The 15,659-nt window shown below is 48.2% G+C and overlaps 1 protein-coding gene across 3 annotated transcripts in view; it reads left to right on the forward strand.

Annotated features, from left to right (window-relative positions):
• The first annotated feature begins 1,387 nt into the window (after positions 1–1,387).
• Positions 1,388–15,659, forward strand: part of GRB2 (growth factor receptor bound protein 2) — a 40,310-nt gene continuing 26,038 nt past the window's right edge. For 2 of the 3 annotated variants that reach the window (XM_044298254.1, XM_044298256.1), the window contains exon 1: positions 1,388–1,490. The gene's annotated coding sequence lies outside the window, so the exon portion shown is untranslated. Of the gene's footprint in view, positions 1,491–2,044; positions 2,267–15,659 lie in introns of all 3 variants that reach the window. The other variant, XM_044298255.1, reaches the window with a different exon arrangement.

Consider the following 15,659-nt stretch of genomic DNA (forward strand, 5'->3'; position numbering starts at 1 on the left):
CGTTAGTGCCCCCAGTAATAGTAGTGCCCCCAATAATAGTAATGCCTCCATTAGTGCCCCCCAGAATTAATAATGCACCCATTGGTGCCCCCCAGTAATATTAATGCCCCCATTAGCGCCCCTAGAATGAATAGTGCCCCCAGTAATAGTAATGCCCCCATTAGTGCCCCCCAGTAATGTTTATGCCCCAATTAGTGCCTCCCAGAATTAAGAATGCCCCCCCATTAGCGCCCCTCAGAATTAATAGTGCCCTCATAAGAGCCCCCCAGAAATACTACTGTCCCCATTAGTGTCCCCATTAATAGTAATGCCCGTTTTAGTGCACCCAATATTAATAATGCCCCCATTGGTGCCCCCAGTAATATTAATGCCCCCATTAGCGCTCCCAGTATTAATAGTGCCCCCAGTAATTGTAATGCCCCAATTAGTGCCTCCCAGAATTAATAATGCATCCATTAGTGCCCCCCAGAATTATTAATGCCCCATTTAGAGCCCCCTAAAAATATGAATGCCCCCGTTAGTGCCCCCAGTAATAGTAATGCCCCCATTAGTGCCCCGCAATAATATTATTGCCTTCATTAGTACCCCCAGAATGGATAATGCCCCCATTAGTGCCACCAATAATAGTCATGCCTCCATTAGTGCCCCCCAGAATTAATAATGCACCCATTGGTGCCCCCCAGTAATATTAATGCCCCCATTAGCGCCCCCAGAAATAGTAATGCCCCCATTAGCACCCCCAGAAATAGTAATGCCCCCATTAGTGCCCCCCAATAATATTTATGCCCCAATTAGTGCCTCCCAGAATTAAAAATGCCCCCATTAGCGCCCTCTCAGAAAAATGACTGCCCCCATTAGTGTCCCCATTAATAGTAATGCCCGTATTAGTGCACCCAATATTAATAATGCCCCCATTAGTACCCCCAGTAATACTAATGCCCCCATTAGCGCCCCCATAGAAACATAGAATGTGTCGGCAGATAAGAACCATTTGGCCCATCTAGTCTGCCCAATATACTGAATACTATGGATAGCCCCTGGCCCTATCTTATATGAAGGATGGCCTTATGCCTATCCCATGCACGCTTAAAGGAGTTATTCTATAAAAAATGAAAAGCAGGGGCGCAGCCGCACAGAACATAGAAAAACCCTCGTCACTGTCCCTGAAGCAGAGTGGGCTCATGACGTTATTTATTTTTTATAGTGTCCTTGCCTTTCAAAATAAATACAAATTAAATTAAGAAATAAAAACGAGGTGTGAACCAAGCCCAGAAGGACAGTCCCCTAAGTGCCCACCACCAAGATGGCCGCGCCTTCGCCCTTACGTCACACGTCAAGCAGCCTTCCATGCCGCGTGATGACGTAGCGCGTACAACGCCCGCGGGATCTGACGCAGTCCCCGGAAGTCTCGCGGGAGGATCTGCCCCGGGGCGGAGCGGAAGCGGCCAGAAAGAGAGAGGGAGAGGAGACAGGCGGCTCCGCAGAGAACGGTGAGACCGGTAGACGGTGACTTTTAGGGGGTTGCGGTTTGTGGGATATGTTCTTCTGAGTGACGGGAGGACAATGGATGGGCGGACTGACAACCTGCAGCGGGACAGAAGGAAGTGAGCACTCCTAATGGCCGGGTGCGGGGTGTCATCCTGGTGCTGGGAACATCTGCTGGGTGGAGATACACGGGGAGGGCTGCGGGGAAGCGGATGATGACAGCGACTACAAGTTGTAGATGCGGGAATATGGCCAGGAGCGCAGCTCTGGAGACAAAGTGGTGCGGAGTAGGAAGTGTTATGGAGAAGTGATGTCATGGGGCAAGTGGAATCAGGTCCAGTGTCTATGGAGAATAACTAGATAACGGTTGTCATACTCACATAGGGTGCACATGGCGTCACTGGTTTAGCAGTATAAATGCAGTAACTCCCCGCTTTATGGGAGAAGATTGTTGACAAAGGGTTAAAAGCTATGGACACTTCACACTTTTTATTTTTATTTATTTGCAAAGTGAATCAACTTTTAATATGGTTTTAATTAAAAATATCCTTTTGCAAAGGGGATGTTCACACAGAGGATTCTGTCCGCGGCAAGATCCGCCACGTGTGCCGCAGCAGATACTCCTGTGCTGCCGGGTTCCCTGCAGACCCATTGAACGGAGCTGAACTGCGAGCATGCTCCCTCTGCAGCATCGCGAGGGCTCTGCCAAGAATGGACCTGCACAGTCTTGAAAACCGCGGTCGCATGAACTGCAGCGCGGCCTCCGATTTGAAAAGCACAGGTTCGGTCTAGTTTTTTTGCGCCGAATCCCACACCAAAAATCGTACGCCCCCTAGGCCTTCAACCTGGCATTGATCTGTCAAAGCTCTGCTCTGATGTCTGTGGGCTATCTCTGCTCTTCCCCCTTCCCTTCTGTCAGTGTGAGAGAGGTTGTACAAGCAGATCAGTGTGTGGAGAGGGGGGAAAGCGTTCAAGGAGGGTAGATGACACAGGCTGTAGATGGGGAGGAGAGAATTGTATAGTCTGTGAATCGCAACGAGAAAGCACTGCAAACACTCCTCAGCGTCGGTGACAGTCAGTGCACACCTGTATTAGGGCTCATGCACGCTGCCATTGCTCAGCTGTCCCATGCATTGGGGGTCGCAATTTGCAGTCCCCAATACACGGGCAACATCCATGCCGTTTCCCCAGACTGAGGCAGACCCATTCAACTTGAATGTGTCTGTGATCTGTCCGCACCGCGAAAATATAGAACATGTTCATTTATTTATTTTTTTGCGGTGCAGAAAGAAACCCCACGGAAGTGTTCTGTAGTGTTTCCATGAGGTTCTACACCTTCTGGATTGATGACCCATACAAGTGAATGGGTCCGCATCCGTGATGCGGTGCACAAAAGGCCGGTTCCCATATATTGCGGACCCGTTCTCGGCTCCGGCCAGCACATGGACGGTTTCGTGTGCATGAGTCCTTACTCAGATTTGTCACGGCTTGACCACAGGTTTTACTGACCTGAACTCGCAGCACAGAGTTTGAGGCAGTGAAACCTGCTAATTAGGCCGCAGTGTTTCCCAACCAGTGTGCCTCCAGCTGTTGCAAAACTACAACTCCCAGCATGCCAGCACAGCCAATTGGCTGTGCCTGGCATGCTGGGAGTTGTAGTTTTGCAACAGCTGGAGGCACACTGGTTGGGAAACACTGAATTAGGGATGAGCGAATCGACTTCGGATGAAACATCCGAAGTCGATTCGTATAAAACTTTGTTCTAATACTGTACGGAGCAGGATCTCCGTACAGTATTAGAATGTATTGGCTCCGATGAGCCGAAGTTATTGCTTTGCGAAGTCTCCCGAGACTTCGGGTAATAACTTACCATTTCCCGAACTCAGGTTCTTTTCCAAGTGGTACCTTGGAACCGAACCTGAGTTCGGGAAATGTTTTTTTTACAGTAGAAATTAATTTCTGAAGTTATTACCCGAAGTCTTGCGAGACTTTGCGAAGCAATAACTTCGGCTCATCGGAGCCAATACATTCTACTATTGTACAGAGCTCCTGCTCCATACAGCATTAGAATGAAGTTTTATGCGAATCGACTTGGGATGTTTTATCCGAAGTTGATTCGCTCATCCCTACTGTTAATACATAATACATAAGGGCTAATGAAGCCTGTGGGACCAGGATGCTACTGCCCTGACATGCAGTATGTATTACTAGGAGGGATGTGTTGTCGTGAGAAAAATCTGAAACTATGAACGGGTTGTAAACTGGATATCAAGGGGTCTGAAGATGAAATGAATGAAGAAGGAAGATTGCAGCCCTAACGTGTACAGGATGTCTAAAGGGTCTTCTGGGAATTTATTACTAATGACCTATCCTCTGGATAAGTCACCAGTATCTGATTGGTGGGGGTCCGACACCCAGGACCCCCGCGGATCAGCTGTTCTGAGAAGGCAGCCAATCTCCTGTGAGGGCTGCTGCCTCCTCTCCTCTCGCCAAGCACAGCGCCGTACATTGTATAGTGGCTGTGCTTGGTATCGCAGTGCCCCATTCACTTGAATGGGACTGAGCTGCCATGTGACTGATGAACGCGCTGTCACTCGGCCTAGGAAGAGCAGAAAGAAGGCCAGGGCGCTCTCAGAAAACCTCTTTAAAGATGTCCTTAGGGTTTTTTTTGGAGTATAATATTGATGACTTATCTTCAGGGTCAGGATAGGTCATCAGTATCATATCAGTGGGGGGTCAGGGGCGTAGCTAATGGGTCATGGGCCCTGGTGCAAGAGTTCAGCTTGGGGCCCCAGTTCCCTCAGTGCTTTGTGGCCAGGGGCAGGGAAGAACTGTAGTCTACACCCACCCCAAGCCAAATTCATGACCTAACCCCCTTCCCTCCAGCCAGAGGTGTAAGTTGACCAGCATGCACTTTCTATAATACAGGTGTCTTCTTATGCACCACAAGGGTCTTTGGGCCCGGTAGCGACTTCTACCTCTGCACCCCCTATAGCTACGCCCCTGGTGGGGGTATGAGGAGACCTGCACCCATTTTACAGCGCCGTGCATTGTATAGTGGCTGTGCTTGGTATTGCAGCTCAGCCCCATTCACTTGAATGACACTGAGCCGCACATAGGCCACGTCACCAATGAATGTGGCATCACTGGCCTAGGATGAGGCCGGAGGGTGATCGAATGAGTGCTTGGAGTCGGACCCCCACTGATCTGATATCGATGTCCTGTCCTGAGGGTAGGTCATCAGTATTATTCTCCTGGAAAACCCTTTTAACTCCATTGTATCATTGGTTGTAGACAATGGTGCTCATGGTAAAATGCCATTGATTTAATTGGCACTGTTCTTTCAAGTCGCAGAAATACCAGGGTGATATTGATCTCTCTACATAGGACTCTTTTTTGTGTGTAGATGATCTCTGTTGATGGACCCTCGCTGAGGTCATCTCCTGATGTCTTCATTGCATGGTGGAAGATAAGAGACTTCCCCATTGAAGTTATGAAGCAACTGTGCTTATAATAATATAACAGGCAGCTGCCATCCATCAGGAGGGAATCGCCTAGTAGCACGCTCTGGGGGAGAAAAGGGGAAGTAGACAGCGGTGGGGTTGGCTATAGGCGGCATTGTAGTAACCAGGGAGCCCGTGTCCGAAGGTGTTGTACTAAGTATGGCTGGCATCAGTTTAGTTTTAGCGTGAGACCAGCAGTGGGCTGTTGGAGTGCCCCCATATGCATTGGATGGTGAGCTGACCCTGCCGTAATTAGCGGTTTTGGACGAGCGAATTCACAGCTCAAAACGCTCTCCATGTGGGAGCGTGAAATTCCCATAGTGAATTCTGCTTCTTTGTCCGGGCCGCACTGCATCCCTCCCTGGTCTGAGCTGTAATGGTTTGTTCTGACAGCATTATGTTGGGTACAAACCATAACAAGTGCGGACAGACAGCATTATAAACCATTACAGATGAGGTCAGGCAGAGACACACAGTATTATAGATGAGGTTGGGCAGAGATGCACACCATTATAAATCATAGATGAGATCTGATAGAGACACACAGCATTATAAATCATAGATGAGGTTGGGCAGAGACACACAGCATTATAAATCTTTGTAGATGAGATCGGATAGAGACACACAGCATTATAAATTATATATGAGGTTGGGCACAGACATACAGCATTATAAATCATTATACAGGAGGTTGGGCAGAGACGCACAGCATTATAAATCATTATAGAGGAGGTTGGGCAGAGACGCACAGCATTATCAATGCCTATAGATGAGGTTGGGCAGAGACACAGCATTATAAATCATAGAGGAGGTTGGGCAGAGACGCAAAGCATTATAAATCATTTTTAGAGGAGGTTGGGCAGAGACATACAGCATTATAAATCATAGATGAGGTCGGGCAGAGACACACAGCATTATAAATCATTATAGAGGAGGTTGGGCAGAGGCACACAGCATTATAAATCATTAAAGAGGAGGTTGGGCAGAGACGCACAGCATTATGAATGGCTATAGATGAGGTTGGGCAGAGACATACAGCATTATAAATCATTATAGAGGAGGTCGGGCAGAGACACAGCATTATAAATCATGAATGAGGTCGGGCAGAGACACACAGCATTATAAATCATTATAGAGGAGGTTGGGCAGAGGCACACAGCATTATAAATCATTATAGAAGAGGTTGGGCAGAGACACACAGCATTATAAATCATTACAGATGAGGTCAGGCAGAGACACAGCATTATAAATCTTTGTAGATGAGATTGGATAGAGACACAGCATTATAAATCATAGATGAGGTTGGGCAGAGACACACAGCATTATAAATCATAGATGAGATCAGATAGAGACACACACAGCATTATAAATCATATATAAGGGTTGGGCACATACATACAGCATTATAAATCATTATAGAGGAGGTTGGGCAGAGACGCACAGCATTATAAATCATTTTAGAGGAGGTTGGGCAGAGACGCGCAGCATTATAAATCATTTTAGAGGAGGTTGGGCAGAGGCGCGCAGCATTATAAATCATTATAGAAGAGGTTGGGCAGAGGCACACAGCATTATGAAATGAATCATTATAGAAGAGGTTGGGCAGAGGCACACAGTATTATAAACCATTACAGATGAGGTCAGGCAGAGACGCACAGCATTATAGATGAGGTTGGGCAGAGATGCACACCATTATAAATCATTATAGATGAGGTCTGATAGAGACACACAGCATTATAAATCATTATAGAGGAGGTTGGGCAGAGGCACACAGCATTATAAATTATTATAGATGAGGTTGGGCAGACACACAGCATTACAGGGGTGTGGGGAAAAAAATAAACTTTAAAAGGACTAAAGTGGGGGCTCGATCTACTTGTCACAGGTCTGTTCGGCACATTGCTTATGCTTATAGCAATGCGCCGCACAGACCTGTGACGAGTTACAAGAAGAAGGAGCGCCGGGCAGCCACAGCGCATGTAAGTATAATGCTGCTGAGTAACTGACCATGGCAGACAGGACTTCAGTAGCGTCCTGGCTGCCATGGTAACCGATCAGAGCCCCAGCATTACATCTGGGACCCTGATCGGAACTGCCGCTGCCACCAATGATGGAGGGCGCACTGCCCACCAATGATTTTAATACTGGGGGGGCGCACTGCCCCCCAATGCAAACATTGTAGAAACATTCCCGGCACCCGACCTCTGACGGAGGTGCCCTCCGCGCAGTTAACCCCTCAGGTGCTGCGGGTGGCAGCGCCCTGTCAGAGGTGCGTCCCCATCACCATGGGAACACCTGGGGTTTAGAATATACCATCGGATCTGAGTTTTCTCCAATCCGATGGGATATTTTAACTTCAAGCGTCCCCATCACCATGGGAACGCCTCTGTATTAGAATAAAATAACCCGAACCCGGACTTCAGTGAAAAAGTCCGGGTTTGGGACCGTGTACCAAAAAACTTAAGGTTTGACTACGAACCCGAACTTTACAGTTCGGGTTCGCTCAACTCTAGTCACCGCCGCTCCATGCCCCCAGCTCGTCGCCAATCCACTTCTCCGGTAAATAAAGCCATCTGAGCCCTGCTACTAGCCCGCAGCAGGGCTAAGCTACTGAACAAACTACCTGCCCGGCGTCCGGACCTGTATGTCCTGGACGTCGGGCGATACGATTTCCACACCCCTGTATTATAAATCATTATAGATGAGGTCGGGTAGAGACACACAGAATTATAAATCATTATAGAGGAAGTTGGGTAGAGACACACAGAATTATAAATCATTATAGAGGAAGTTGGGCAAAGACACACAGCATTATAAGTCATAGAGGAGGTTTGGCAGAGACAGCATTGTAAATCATTAGAGAGGAGGTTGGACAGAGACACACAGCATTATAAGTCATAGAGGAGGTTTGGCAGAGACAGCATTGTAAATCATAGAGGAGGTTGGGCAGAGACATACAACATTATAGATGAGGTCGGGTAGAGACACACAGCATTATAAATCATAGATGAGGTCGGGCAGAGACGCACAGCATTATAAATTATTATAGATGAGGTCGGGCAGAGACACACAGCATTATAAATCGTAGAGGAGGTTGGGCAGAGACATTTAGTATTATAAATGGTTATAGATGAGGTCGGACAGAGACGCACAGCATTGTAAATCATTATAGAGGAGGTTGGGCACAGACATTCAGTATTATAGGGGTTCAATACTGGAAAAGAACTGATCAGTTTTGTCCTAATGCATTCTGAATGGAGAGCAATCTGTTCAGGATGTCTTCAGTTCAGTCACTGTACGTTTTTTGGACGGAGAAAATACCGCAGCAGGCATTATTTTATATTGAAATGCATTAATGCTGGGTCCGGCCCTAAGTGTTCTGGAAAAACGGATCCGGTTTTGCGGACTGCGCATGCGCCGACCTTTAAAAATGTGAAAAACATAAATACTGGATCTGTTTTTCCGGATGACAACCGGAGAGACAGATCCGGTATTGCAATACATTTGTGAGATGGATCCGCATCCGTATCCGTTTGCATACAGATTGAACTGTCTGCCGGAATCCAGCGACTCTAGTGTGAACGTACCCTTAATAAAATGTGTTTGTAAACGACCAGTTTCAGTTTCTGACAGATGGGGCCGATCTGTGCGTGCCATAACTGCCTAAAGGCACGATCAAGCACGCTGCGCTCGAGGGCCACGGCGGGCTGTAAGAGACTGCACTGTTTAGTCAGTCTGTATGGTTAAAGGGGTTATCCAATAGTACAAATACCCCCCACAGTGCCCGGACCCCTCCTAAAGGCGTCCCTCCGGATCCCTGCAAAAAATGTAGACAGAACATGGGTGAAAAAAATGAGATTGTGTGCATGAGGCCTTACCAAGAGGAACCAGTTAGGCCCCTGCCTGGATCACAGTGGAGCCGCCGCCTTCTTATTTGCTGCCAATCCAACGTATTCGAAAGCCAGTAGACTCTGCCAGTCGCTCGTCGGCAGGGCAAACAGAAAATCAGCCAAGATACTTTGTTTCATCCTTCCTAAAATATAGCATGTATTTTCAGCTTAGATGACCGTGCATGTTAATTAGGGCGAGCCTAACCGCTGCCAGATTTCTGTGTCTGTGGCCACACAGGGCAGATTTTCCACCGCAATTCCCCAATGAAATCCATGACATCACAGCTAAATTGGCCTATCACGTGCAGGTTTGCAGCAGGTCTTCACCCCACGAATTGCAAAGGGCGAAATCTGCGGTGGACTGACTGGCTGCGCTTTCAAAATCCGCAGATTTTTCTGCGTATAGTCTTATCCAGGGATGCCCAACCTGCGGCCCTCTAGCTTTTGCAGAACTACAACTCCCAGCCTACCCCGACAGCCTATGCTATCAGGGCATATTGGGAGTTGTAACTTTGCAACAGCTGGAGGGCTGCAGGTTGGGCATCCTCCCTGATCTTACCCGTTTTGTCTCTGTGCTATGCGGGGATTTTCCAACCGAAAATTGAAAATCTGCAGCTTTTCAATTATGTGTGAACAAACCTTTTAGGCCTCTTGCACACGACCGCATTTGCGGATCCGCAATACACTGGTGCTGTTCTGTGGGCATTCAATTGAATGGGTCCGCAAATCCGGAGATGCAGAATGGTGCGGAACGGAAGCACTATGGGGTGCTTCCGTGGGGTTTCGTGCCGTACTTCTGTTCTGCAAAAAGATAGAACATGTCCTATCGCGGACCCATTAAAGTGAATGGGTCCGCGATCCGCTGCGGCTGCCCCACGGACTGTGTTTGTGCATTGCGGGCCGCAGCACGACCACAGGGTGCACACGTTCGTGTGCAGAGGGCCTAAAGGGAAGCTGCCACCAGAAGTGACCCCTTTTAATTCAAGCTGCAATGCACATTCGATAATCCCGAAGTTCTGCCTTCAGTCTAAGGTGCCTGGAGGGCTCCTTAATGTCCCCTGAGGACAGATTTGGGGAGGCAGTAATGGTCAAGCCGGTTGTTTTAAGCTCTGCCATAGGCTATACATAAAGGGGTTTTACAAATGGCGGACACTGGTATAAAATAATGGAGAAGAAAAGCCTGGCAGACTAACACTGGCGGGGCAACCCCTTTATAAAGTTAGGTGGCAATGATTCATTTCTAGATTCCTTAGGGTAGGCCATCAATCTCAGGCCGGCAAGGGGGGGGGGGGTCTGACTTCTGGCAGATCAAGCTTCATTGTTTACATTGCTGTGTACCCAGGAACGCCATGCACTTACCCTAATTCGCCTTTTTAATGAGGTGGCGGACATACATGCTCGCTGCCGCTCGATTCAACTGTATGGTTCTGCCGGAGCTGGCCGAGCGCTTGTACTCTGCTATCTCTGGCCGTCCCATAGATATGACTGGAGTGGCAGCGAGCATGCATGTCTGCTATACAGGGGGAACACGTTGCTATAATGGGACCCCGCTGTAATACCCCGTATGTGAATATTCAGAGTTTTTATTTTATTTTATTTTTTAAATTAAGAACAGGTGGATGGTTTCTTGGATATAATTTTTTTTAAGTCTCTCCAAGTATTCTACTTCCCGTCCTTGCTCCTTACTTCCTCTTTGGTCTTTTTACATGGCAGACAGTCTTGCGTAAATCTCAAGGTTGTGTTACACTGGCCGATAATCACAACGAGTGTTCGCATAAGCGTTCGTTAGCGATCATCTTGCAGTAGAATACCGCCGCCGATGAACCAGCGTTTTGCATGCTTGTAAATCCGCACACAATTGTCTGTGATTGCAAAACCCCTTTAGGGCTCATTCACACGAACGTGTGCTGCCCGTTGCCGTATTGCGGATCCGCAAAACACGGGCACCGGTCCATGTGCATTCCGCATCACAGAGGCGGACCCATTCACTTCAATGGGTCCGCAAATCCGGAGATGCGGAACGCTACGGAAGCACTACAGAGTGCCTCCTCCTCACATGGCCATTGTATAGCATTGTATAGCCCAATGGGAGATATGGGGCGAGCATGTTGGATTTCCACATGCCAATCCTTTTGGTTCCAGAGGAGAGAAGGTACCGCCAGAGGTGTCTGTCAGCTCCCCTATTGAAAACACATGCACTCTCAGCCAAGCATGCATATGAGAGAGTTGAAGGAATAACTGCTGGACGACCGCTATCTAAGGTGTTTTTTCACATGTGTGTTTTTCTTGGTTTGTGGTTTTTGCTGCAGATTTGCCACAGATTTCACCCTATAGATTCATGAGGGTGAATTCCGTGGTTCAGTTTACACTGCTGATTTTTTTAAATCTCATCCACTTTGCCAAGTGCTGTAAAATTTGTCGGGTTTTCCCCTCGACAATCCGCCGTGTATCTGCTATGTGTGAGCGTGCCCCGGCAGGACTAATAGAGGGGTTTCAAAGTGTGGGACCCCACTATGAGCTCTGTTTGGCATAATGGGGTATACGGAAAGGAGTTGTACACTTTTATGTCACCCAGCTTTCCCAGAAACAGATGTTGATTATTGGGGTGTCCCATGATTACAGCTTATCCCTTGTCCACAGAAGATTGGTGGGTGTCCAATCGCCAGAACAGGGGATCACGCCCCATATTAGTATGGAGCGGCGGACGTACAACCCTATGGGACTGCCAGAGGTAAGAGTACAAGTGCTCGGCTCTCTCTGGCAGTCCCATAGAGCTGATTAAGTACGACTGCCGCTCCGTTCAAATGGGGGAGGAGCGAGGGTCCCCGTTAGATGATCGGCGGTCAGACCTCCGCCAATCAGACACTTATCTCCTTCCCTCTTGTCTTAATAGGACGACTTATATACTGAGAGTATTTTAATGTGGGGGGATGGCGAGGAGTATGCATTGCTTGCGGAGGGTCGCTGTAACCCTTTCATTTCTGTAGAGCCTTTCTTTGAAGCTTCCCTCTTACACGCCCTTTTCCTGTGTGCGGGGCGATGGTAGATTAGAGCTGACAGATCTGTCACAATTTGCTGGCCATCTCTGAGAAATGGGGTGCTGACTATAGCACTCTATGTGAGTCTTGGCTTAGATCAGGGATCAGCAACCCTCCGGCACACCAGCTGTTCACAAACTACAACTCCCAATATGCTTCATTCACTTTTATGGAAGTAAGAAGTACAGCCAAGCAGGTTTGCATGCTGGGAATTGTACTTTCCCAGCAGCTGGAGTGCCGAAGGTTGATGATCCCTGGCTTAGATCTTACCCCTCAGCCGGTCACTATAAGGCCTCGTTCACACATCCATTGATTTCTTTGATCTGTGACGCGGATCAAACGCGCCCGTTAAAGTCTGCAGGTCCATGAAAAACCGCAGACAGAACACGGATGATGATGTTGTTGTAGGAGATGCTCTGGAAATCAATTTTTCAGCCTAGCAGTGCACGTGGAATATTGGTGACACACGGAGGGCAAAAAACAGACAAGATGGACATCTTCACCGATGACGGAGAAGACGATTCTGCTATGGCGCAAGGTCCGTGAAGTATTAAGAGATCTTTATATCCAGAGACATATCAAGCACACAGAAATGCGTGTGCAAAAACTGCCCAGATCTCTTAATACTTCACGGACCGTCTACGCCAGTGATCTTGCGCCATAGCAGAATCTCCTTCTCTGTAAGCACCTCTTTGTGGGACTGGGAATCCCACCCTAAAGACATTAACTCTGCGGCTGCAAAGGTCTTCTCTCTATACATGTCTACAATAGGGTTGTGCCCATCTCTAGCACAACCCTCTAAGGTGAGCCTCCAACCGCCTCACTTTCTGATGATTTTTTATTGAACGTACTATCCTATTGTGCACCCTTTCTTTATTTCCCTCTAACATTGAGCGAAATTTAGCTACGCCTGCATACAGATCTGCACTGATGAAACTCTGACCGCTTTGTCTTGGAGGTCATCATGGACAGGGAAATGTGAACGAGGCTTAAAAGGAGCGTTTCCTCTGAATGTAGGCTGATGACTTTCTGGAGGGCTCAGTCGTTGACGGGTGCCCAGGCTTCTGTTCAATATATAAAACATCGCGCCATAGCCTATGGGTCATGGGTGCCCAGTCTTCTGTTCCCTGTGTAGAACATTGCGCCATAGCTGGGGGAGACGGGTGCCCAGTCTTCTATTCGCTGTGTAAAACATTGCGCCATAGTTGGGGGTAATGGGTGCCCAGTCTTCTATTCTCTGTGTTAAACATTACGTCATAGCTGGGGGCGACGGGTGCCCAGTCTTCTATTCTCTGTGTTAAACATTACGTCATAGCTGGGGGCGACGGGTGCTCAGTCTTCTATTTGCTGTGTAAAACATTGCGCCATAGCCCGGGGTGACGGGTGCCCAGTCTTCTGTTCCCTGTGTAAAACATTGCGCTATAGCCGGGGGTGACGGATGCCCAGTCTTCTGTTCCCTGTGTAAAACATTGCGCTATAGCAGGGGGTGACGGATGCCCAGTCTTCTGTTCCCTGTGTAAAACATTGCGCTATAGCCGGGGGTGACGGATGCCCAGTCTTCTGTTCCCTGTGTAAAACATTGCGCTATAGCAGGGGGTGACGGATGCCCAGTCTTCTGTTCGCTGTGTAAAACATTGCACCATAGCCTACGGGTGATGGGTGCCCAGTCTTCTGTTCCCTGTGTAAAACATTGCACCATAGCCGGGGGTGACGGGTGCCCAGTCTTCTATTAGCTGTGTAAAACATTGCGCCATAGCCCGGGGTGACGGGTGCCCAGTCTTCTGTTCCCTGTGTAAAACATTGCACCATAGTTAGAAGCTTCCTTTAATTACTTGGCGTTTTGTTACTGAGGTCGGCATTTCCTTCTGTCATTTTTTTTCTTTCACAAATGGAAGTCGAGGGAAGAAGGAAAACCAATGAGTGATTCTTACTTCTGTTCCTGTGTACCAATATAACGGGTGTAGATGGGACCACACAGGGGCACTTTTATTGGGAATTACCGCACATGTCAGATAATAGGCCCTTTATAAAGGTGCTGCAGATAATGTGACAGATAAGCAAGGCGCCGACAATATGCACCCCCCCCTCTCCCTTCATCTTGCATTGTGCCTTGTGTGAAAGGCCAGTGGATCGACCTGAATATCGCTTAGCATCCTTATGTTCTGGGGGGGGCGAAATAAGCTGCCACCAGAGGAGTCTTGCAGTGACTTAAAGGGGTATTCTAGGATTGATGGGCTATCAAATTCAATATCCGATTGGCGGGGGTCCGACACCCTGCACATCTTCTACACAGCTCAATGCATTGTGTAGTGGACATTGCTGGTTACTGCAGCGCTGCTCCCTTTGAAGGCAGAGCTACTCGGGAACAGCTGTTCACACATTGGTATCCTATACAGATAGTGGTGGGCAACTTGCCGCACTCCAGCGGTTTTCCTGACTTTCAGATACACGTGTGCTCAGCTTGGCCAAGCATACATGTGTTCTGGGGGGAGGGGAGGGTGCCGATCAGGTGTTGAAACTCAACATGCTCAAGTCGTCTTCCCCCAAATCAACCTCCGTAAAATCAGCAGGTTTGGCGGACTTTTTGGAGTATGGGTCCCTCCCCTCTTCCCACTGAAAACACATGCATGCTTGGCTGAGTGTGTATGTTGGGCGGGGGCTGGGAGGCTTCACAAGATACAATGATAACACTGCCGACCATATTTCCTCTTTCATTTCCAGGAAGCCAGTGTTGTATTACATCATTTGTATGCATTATGTAGAGTAATACTGTTCTCCTAATAGTTTTTAGTATGACTTAGAGGAGGATGCATTTCACGGCCTTTTTAGCAGTAGGTCACGTCTCTCAGCAGATGGGAACACAGTAGGCTCTTAAAAAAATAAAATAAAATCAGTTTCGAACCCCTCCCAATAGATCAATGGTTGTCCCAAACAGATGGCCAGGGACGGCCAGAGGAACTAAAAAAAAAAAAAAAAGAAAAAATAACCCCCAGCCACTGATGGGTTAAGTCCGTATTCTCTCTTAAGAGGAAGTGAGAATTTTAGCATATCTTCAAATTAAAGGGCTAACGCAGCCTCCTCCTTATGTGTCCTGTTAAGGCTTAACCCCCCGCAGTGCACAATGGAGCGCCTGTTCCCCGACTACTCTTTATTTGGTTGGCAAATAGTGAGCTAAAAAAAAAAGTGCATTCACATGCAGGGACGGCAGAAGTGCGCGGAGGCGGCCTCTGGGATTTTCCTAAATTGTCTTCTGAAGATATAGATATGCTTATGGTGTATGGATAGCTTAGTGGTATGCATGTCCGGGAATGTATCCAGTTAAAAGCGTTGTCCGAGTGTTTAGCACTGATGACCTATCCTCAGGATCGGTGGGGGCCCGACTCCTGACACCCCTGTCGATCAGCTGTTTGAGAAGACCGCGGCGCCCCCTAGGTTCATCTGTCACGTGGCCTAGGTACAGCTCCGTCCCATTCAGGTGAATTGTTGGCGCTGTGCTTTATAGGCTGCGAGGAGGTCACAGCGCTGACGGGGCGGCCTCTTCAAACAGCTGATCAGCAGGGCGTCGGACCCCCACCGGTCACATACTGACGACCTCTCCTAACATGTATGGCCGACTTCAGGTGCCGTTTAAAGTCTCTATACATATTTTTGCAATGCTAGATCCAGTAAGCCTGATGTAGGGGGTCTCTTCAAGACCACCATTATCCATGCAGCCTCAGCTGTGGACCTCCTTCTATAAGCAA

The sequence above is a fragment of the Bufo gargarizans genome, chromosome 6 (assembly GCF_014858855.1).
Source record: "Bufo gargarizans isolate SCDJY-AF-19 chromosome 6, ASM1485885v1, whole genome shotgun sequence".
Taxonomy (NCBI): domain Eukaryota; kingdom Metazoa; phylum Chordata; class Amphibia; order Anura; family Bufonidae; genus Bufo; species Bufo gargarizans.